The sequence below is a fragment of the Lycium barbarum genome, chromosome 4, assembly GCF_019175385.1.
Source record: "Lycium barbarum isolate Lr01 chromosome 4, ASM1917538v2, whole genome shotgun sequence".
NCBI classification, from domain to species: domain Eukaryota; kingdom Viridiplantae; phylum Streptophyta; class Magnoliopsida; order Solanales; family Solanaceae; genus Lycium; species Lycium barbarum.
In genome coordinates, this window is record NC_083340.1 from 26,466,697 (window position 1) to 26,473,799 (window position 7,103).

General features: G+C 34.7%; 1 non-coding gene across 1 annotated transcript; it reads left to right on the forward strand.

The window, feature by feature from the left end:
* The first annotated feature begins 6,693 nt into the window (after positions 1 to 6,693).
* On the forward strand, positions 6,694 to 6,766 carry TRNAE-CUC (transfer RNA glutamic acid (anticodon CUC)). Its single transcript has one exon. It is a non-coding gene; the product is annotated as a tRNA-Glu (tRNA).
* Positions 6,767 to 7,103: the final 337 nt, after the last annotated feature.

Genomic DNA, 7,103 nt, shown 5'->3' on the forward strand with positions numbered 1-7,103 from the left:
GTTGTTTGTTTAAACTTATGCAGGATGCCCATCAAAACTTGTATTATCATGGTCTACTCCAAATATGGTAAAATCATAAGCAAGAGAAAGGGATTTCTAGGGCGTAGACGTGCTTTTGAGATGATCTTTGGAACTTGGGAATTCTCTTTTTAGGCGTTGCCGGGGTATATGGCGGCTCTACAACATGCTAATCCTAGCACTGTTATACAGTGACGGCTTTTAGAGGGCAGAATTTTCGATTTCGTCTTTTGGGCATTCAAACCAAGTATTGATGGTTTTGCTCACTGTCGGAATGTGATATCGATAGATGGGACGCATGTATATGGCCGATATGACATTAAGCTCCTAATTGCAGTAGGTATAGATGCCAATAGGTCAATATTCCCTTATGCTTTCGCAATTGCCGCCAACGAGAGAAACGAGACATGGGGGATATTCTTGACTCATCTAAAAACTCATGTTATTAAGGGTCGTCAGGGCATGTGTCCTATCGGATCGTCATAAAGGCATATTGCACAATATGCGTACTCTGGAAGGGTGGCAGCCTCCACATGCTTACCATCGATATTTTTTAAGGCACTTAAAGGCTAATTTGCAAATAAAGTTTGGAAATGGCACTGTAAACAAATTGATGTGGGGGGCTGCGATGCAACATCAACAAAGAAAATGGGCTGCAAAAATGGAGCTGCTAAGGGAAGTGAATGAAGAGGCATATGTTTGGTTGATGAAATCAGAAGTTGAAAAATGGACGTTTTATGCTGATGGAGGAAGGAGATGGGGCATGCTCACAACGAACAGCTCGGAGTCTTTCAATGGACTCCTCAAATCTACTCGAGGACTACCTGTCACCGCAATGGTAAGACTAACTTTCAAGCAGGTCGTGGAGCGATTTGCGAATAGGACAAGGCAGGCCAGAGCCATATTAGCCGAGGACGAAACATGGATGCCAAAGCCCTACAAAAAGATGGAGCACTATAGAAAAAAGGCAGAGGGTCACCAAATGACTGAGTATGACGTCGCTCAACGAGCGTATGAAGTTAGAACGGGTTATTGCGACGGGAAAGGAGGAAACAAACATCGTTACTGAGCGTACAAAATCATGCACTTGCGGTAAGTGGCAAACGTACCACATGCCATGTTCTCATGCGGTCAAGTGCTTTGAGAGAATGACCAGAAATGTAACTGACTATGTGACGGGGAATATAAGGTCGTAAAATACCTTAAAGCATATTCCGGCCACTTCCATCCCCTTGGTGATCAAGCTTATTGGCCAGCTGCACCGTTTTCTATGATTGCGAACAAGAAACATATTCGTAAATTGGGAAAAAACAAGCTAACCCGTTATCACAATCAAATGGATGTTAGCGAAAAGACTTACTCTCGCAAGTGCTCAACATGTAAGGGATTTGGGCATGATAAGCGTTCATGTGGGCAAAACTCTCGTGGTGGCAGCACATCTGGAAGTAGAAGAGTGTCTAGAACTTGATATCTTTTTTTTTTTTGTAAGTCTATTGTAATTTAATGATGTATTTCGTTGCTAATGGAATGAAATATTTTTCAATTATTATGAACCTCTCATATTGGATGAATTATTTTTAAATATTATATTTATTTTTGCTCATTCAAAAGGTGCGGATTACACAATACAATAACAAAATAAAAAAGACATAGAAAAAAAAAAACCTAATACAAAGCAGAGTAATTTTTTCTTTTCTATCTTTCTTGAACTAAAAAAATACTTTCATAGCTTTGGGAGTAAAACAAAAGAGATTAATCAAAACCCTATAAAATATGACACTTAAACCTAAATATAACAAGTTTTCAAACGTACTTCGGAGCACTTTACAACCCCTAAAACGACGATCCAAATGTATATGTATACTTAATGTAATGAGCCGATATTATTGTACACTAAAAAAAAATATTAAGTTCTATATAAAATAGTTATATTCCGGTGTTTTGAAACGTGACTAATCTTCAGTCAAAGTACAAAAAAAACCTTAATTTTGAGTTTGATTTCCAAAGAATAGAGGTTGGGGTCGGGGGGAAAGGGGTTTCACGCACAGAATCTGTTCGTGAAAAGGACCAAAGTGTAAATGTACACTTTGGCTCTTTCACACACAGATTTTGTGCGTGAAGCCTACTTTGATTTTTTTTTTTTTTTAATGGGTTAGTTTGGTTCCCAAAAAAAAAAATTTGGGTTACAAAAGTGCTGGGTCCTCTAAAAAAACCCCATAAAGCAGTCTAGCAACCTACTGTTATCAACCTTGCACTATCCAATACTAATTCTGTACCTACCACCAGACCAAAGCATCCTAATTTCCCAGGGAACAAATATAGCTAAAAGAGCACCTGGGGTGTTGAAGGCAAGCTTGGCTACTGTGGTGTATGACACATGGGTTGAGAGAAACAACAGGATATTCAAGCAGATAGTTGCACAAGGGGACCATCTATTGCGGCAAATGAAGCTACATATTTGTATTAGAGTGAGATATAGTCAAGCTATGTTTAGCATTAAAATCATTAGATATTGCTTGTTTGAAGAATATTTATGGAAATGACCTTTTATCACTATTCTATAAATTACGTACCACCGCGCACAACTTGCCATATATCAACAACATGATCTACCAACAATCACCATCGACTACCTCCGTCATCAACCTCTATCGCATAACCACCAGGGGCGGACTAGCGTATTACAAGAGGTGGCACATGCCCCGGTAACTTCGAAAAAAACTCTGTATATATATGTGTATATACCTTAAATATCCATCATATATTAAAAAGACCCCTCAAGCATATCTACTAGAGTGGTCCATTTGGTCAGCGTGCCCTTAGGCCCTTGTTCTCGACCACGCAACCCGAGTTTGAACCTAGGTTGCTGGATTTACTTTTGCATTTTCGTTTTTAGGTGATAATTGAAAAAAATGCATAAAAAGAAGGCGTTGTCGGTAGGTTTCAAACATACAACCTATTGCTTGTAAAGGGATGTCCACATCATCATTCCGCGGAACGAGTTTCAGGCAGATATACCATTTAATTTGTATTTATATGCTAGTACATTAGTTCTATGGGTGTTTTAGTAAAATTTTAAGTCCGGGTTGCGTGACATAACATGCATCTACCTTTGGTGGTCCCCCTGTCGTCTTCAAATCCTGGATCGGCCTCTAATAACCACCACACAACAACCTCTATCGATAGCTAACTCTAGTCATCACCTCAAGCCATTACTACATACTCGTATAATACAACTTCCATCAACCACGACTATCAATCCGTCCGCACCAACTAACATCACCACTAGCTTTTGGGAATACGTTAATTTCATCAAACAAACATTTACTACAACACTAAGTAAATAAATATCTTCTCTCATACTTTGTCGATGTAATATTTAATCATTATTTTGTTTTAATTTTATGTTTATTAATTTGTAAATAAAAATAAGTTGTATACTTCCAAATTTTAAAATAAAATCATAAGTATCCATCTTCTATATTAAATTTATTTATTTAGAGACAATATCTTAAGATTAATAACAACAACATATCTTAAAAATCAGATGCATAAATATATATATATATATATTACTATATTATATAAGAGCAAATGTGAGGACTTTTGTAGTCCTCACAATAATTTCCCAATTTTTTAAAAACTTTTTAATTAATTACTTTTATGTCCTAATCTTATTTATTTAAGTCATTTTTTTTTGTTTTTTGTTTTTTGTTTTTAAAGTCTACTTTTCAAAAGTTATCGAACCTGGGGACTTTTGTAGTCCTCACAATAATTTTCAAATTTTTTTAAAACTTTTTAATTAATTACTTTAGTTCCTAATCTTATTTATCTAAGTCAATTTTTTTGTTTTTTGTTTTTAAAGTCTACTTTTCAAAAGCTATCGAACCTCCTACCTCATTTTTCACGTTCTTTGATTTTCTGATTGGTGCTCGATATCCGCATTTGAGCCCAATTAATCCAGATAATTCGCACTGTATCGCGCCTATTCGGGGGAAGCGCTTCCTCCAAAGATTTTTTTTCATATCCATGTTCGAACCCCTTCCCTAATTAAGAGAGGAGCAGCTCCATCCGCTGCACAAGTTAAATTATGTATTTGTCTTAAAAGTTCATTAACTATGTATAGATTATTTATTTAGAACTAAATAACTTCAGAAAATTAGGATACATAAGTTATAATGTCAAATTCTGGCTCCAAATTTGATTTGAATTAAATAATTTCATCAAAATGGAAGTTAAAATATTAAAGGAGTGGAATGAAAATTTTGTTTTCATATAACTACCCACTTGTGGGACTACAATAGGTATATGGTTGTTGTTGTTGTACACTTGTACTAACACAAATTATATTTCTTTAGTTAAAATATCTACTTTTATATCTTAAGCCCGGGCCTCACATAACTAGTATATATAATAAGGGAGGATGCAAAATTTTTGTTGTCCTCACAGTATCTTTAATCCTATGAGGCTGCTCCACGTGGCCTGTATAGGAATTTCAGTTCTTGCACGTGGCTGTAGTTTGGCTTTTGCTTGCGTTGCTCTCAAATTTATTTTCTGAACACGATTCTATTTATTGCTGACCTTTACAATTGGTGTGTTTGAGTAGTTTTTTAGCTTTATAATTGATGTGTTTGAGTAATTTTTTTAGATTTTTTTTTTTTTGAAGTGGATCCCACGACCAAATCTACTTTTGCTGGTTATTTATTTCTCTTATTTCCACCTTATTATTTCAATTACCTTGTATATTTTTGGGTCATTTGAACAATTGCCCTTCAAAGGCACTGGTTTTTTATTTTTGTCCCTCAAATTGGTGGTCTTTAAATTTTGCCATTCGACTAATACCCTGAGGTCTTGGGTTCAAACCACGGCTCAGTCAAAAAAAAAAGTCGCAAGGCAGAGTTTTGTAACAAAATTAGGCCTATTCGAGCAAAAGTTAGGCCTTAAGGCAGAGTTTTGCAAAATTCTAACTGAGTAAAGAAAAAAATTGCCTTAATGCAAACCTCTACCTTAAGGTAGAGTTTTACCTTATGCCAGAAGACAAAATTCTGCCTTAAGGTAGAGTTTTACCTTATGCCTGAAGGCAAAACTCTGTCTTAAGTAGAGTTTGCAGTCAACCTTTACTTGAGAATTCAAATTCTACCTTGCAATTATAAAAAAAAAAAAATTAACTGAGCGGGGGTACGAACCCCAAACCAAGAGATTTTTAGCGAAGGGCAAAAATTAAGACCACCAATTTGAGGGGGGGAAAATTAAAGACCAGTGCCTTTGAAAGGCATTCCGCACAAAAAAAAAATCAACAAATCACAAAAGATTTATTAATTTTTTCTATATTACTCTTATCATTTAGTAACTACATAAAATATGTGTAGTCAAACTTAAATTTTCAAAACATAATTCATAAAGGTAATTTACTGCATATGTTTTACTCCTAATAAATAATTTCTTTAGAAAAGTGTCAAGTCAACAAGAGACAAGTAAAAATTAATCGAGGGAGTACCTTTTTACATTATTTGTCATTATATATTTTGGTAAAATTTATGCAATTTTGGGGTCATGGTTTCATTCCAATGAGCGCATTTATTAGGTCTTACTTTTTTTCTTTTTAAAAAAAATTGCTTTTATTACATAGGGGGTAGGGGAAGGGGAAAATGGAGGAGGGGATTACAACGTGGGGATTCGAACCCTCACCAACAAGGTGAAAGTTCAGGTAGCCAACCAACTGAGCTACTAAATCCCTACAGGTCTTACTTATTTTCTTGTCTTCGGTACATAAGTAAAAAATATTATTCTAAAAATATTTGTATATAATCTAGACAAGTACTATGAGTGGTCGAAATAGGGGCTATGAGGTGGGATGAAGATGAGGTGTATTGGAGACGAGGAGGACATAATGAATGTAAAATGCCACTTGTGGAACTTGATTTTCCTACTTCCACTAGGAAAGTCATATTTCTCATTTTTAAGGAACTTTTTTTCCTAGAGAAAGTGTTTTTTCAAAATATTTGACCAACCAAACATGAAAAAAAATTTAAAAAAAAATCTTCCATACCAACACAAACTTTATTTGTTTTAAACCTCCAAAATTTTGTATTTGTTAATTCTCCTTCCAAACTTATTTCCTCATAAATATTTTGTTCTTTAAAAATTATTCAATTATGTGACTAAAGAACTATAATAATTATTAAGACTTACCTACAAGATAATAATTAACATGGCACCAAATTAAATTAATTATGCAATACAAAAATGTGACGTAAGTTATATTTTTTTTAATTAATTTTAGTGTTTTTCTATCATGAGTTTGGTCCGGATTTAGCACGGGCCTATATATATATTGACATCTTAATTTTTATTTTTATTTTAAAAAGGAACTTAAGGCTCCTTCCTTTGGCTACCGAGTAGACCAATTCATACCAAAAGAGAGCTGCTTCAAGAATGACATATGCATAAACTTAGAAAGAAACTCAAATAGATAAAAAGTAAGGAGAGGTTATTCGAAGATTTCGTTTTGACCCTTTGCTTATTATTCAGAAAACTCTGGGCTTGTGAATTGTGATAGTGGCATGTAAGACATACATGGGCGGCAGTCTGACATGTTAGCGAAGAAGGAATGCTAGAAGGAAGATCTGAAAATTGTTATCAAATTTAATGTATACTACAAATATTACAGACAAATCCGTTGTAGTCTAGTTGGTTAGGATACTCGGCTCTCACCCGAGAGACCCGGGTTCAAGTCCCGGCAACGGAAAATATGTTTTGTGTCTTGTCTCTTTTTTATCGACCCTGAGTTAACCGTAACATAGCACGGTTAAAATTTCCAACACTTGGGCATATTTTCACTCTATTTTCATATTTTGGCCAAAGATTAATCACGTTTAAAAACTCCAGAACATCAATATTTTATATAGAATCCGATATTTTTGTGCAAACAATAATGTAGACACAATACATTAAGAATACCTAATAGTTCAGATCGTCGTTTCAGGGATTGTAAAGTGTCTGAAGTAAGTTTTATTTGGAAACTTGTTATCATTAGGTTTAGTGTTATATTTTTTAGGGTTTAGATTTAAGCGTGTTACTTTTTA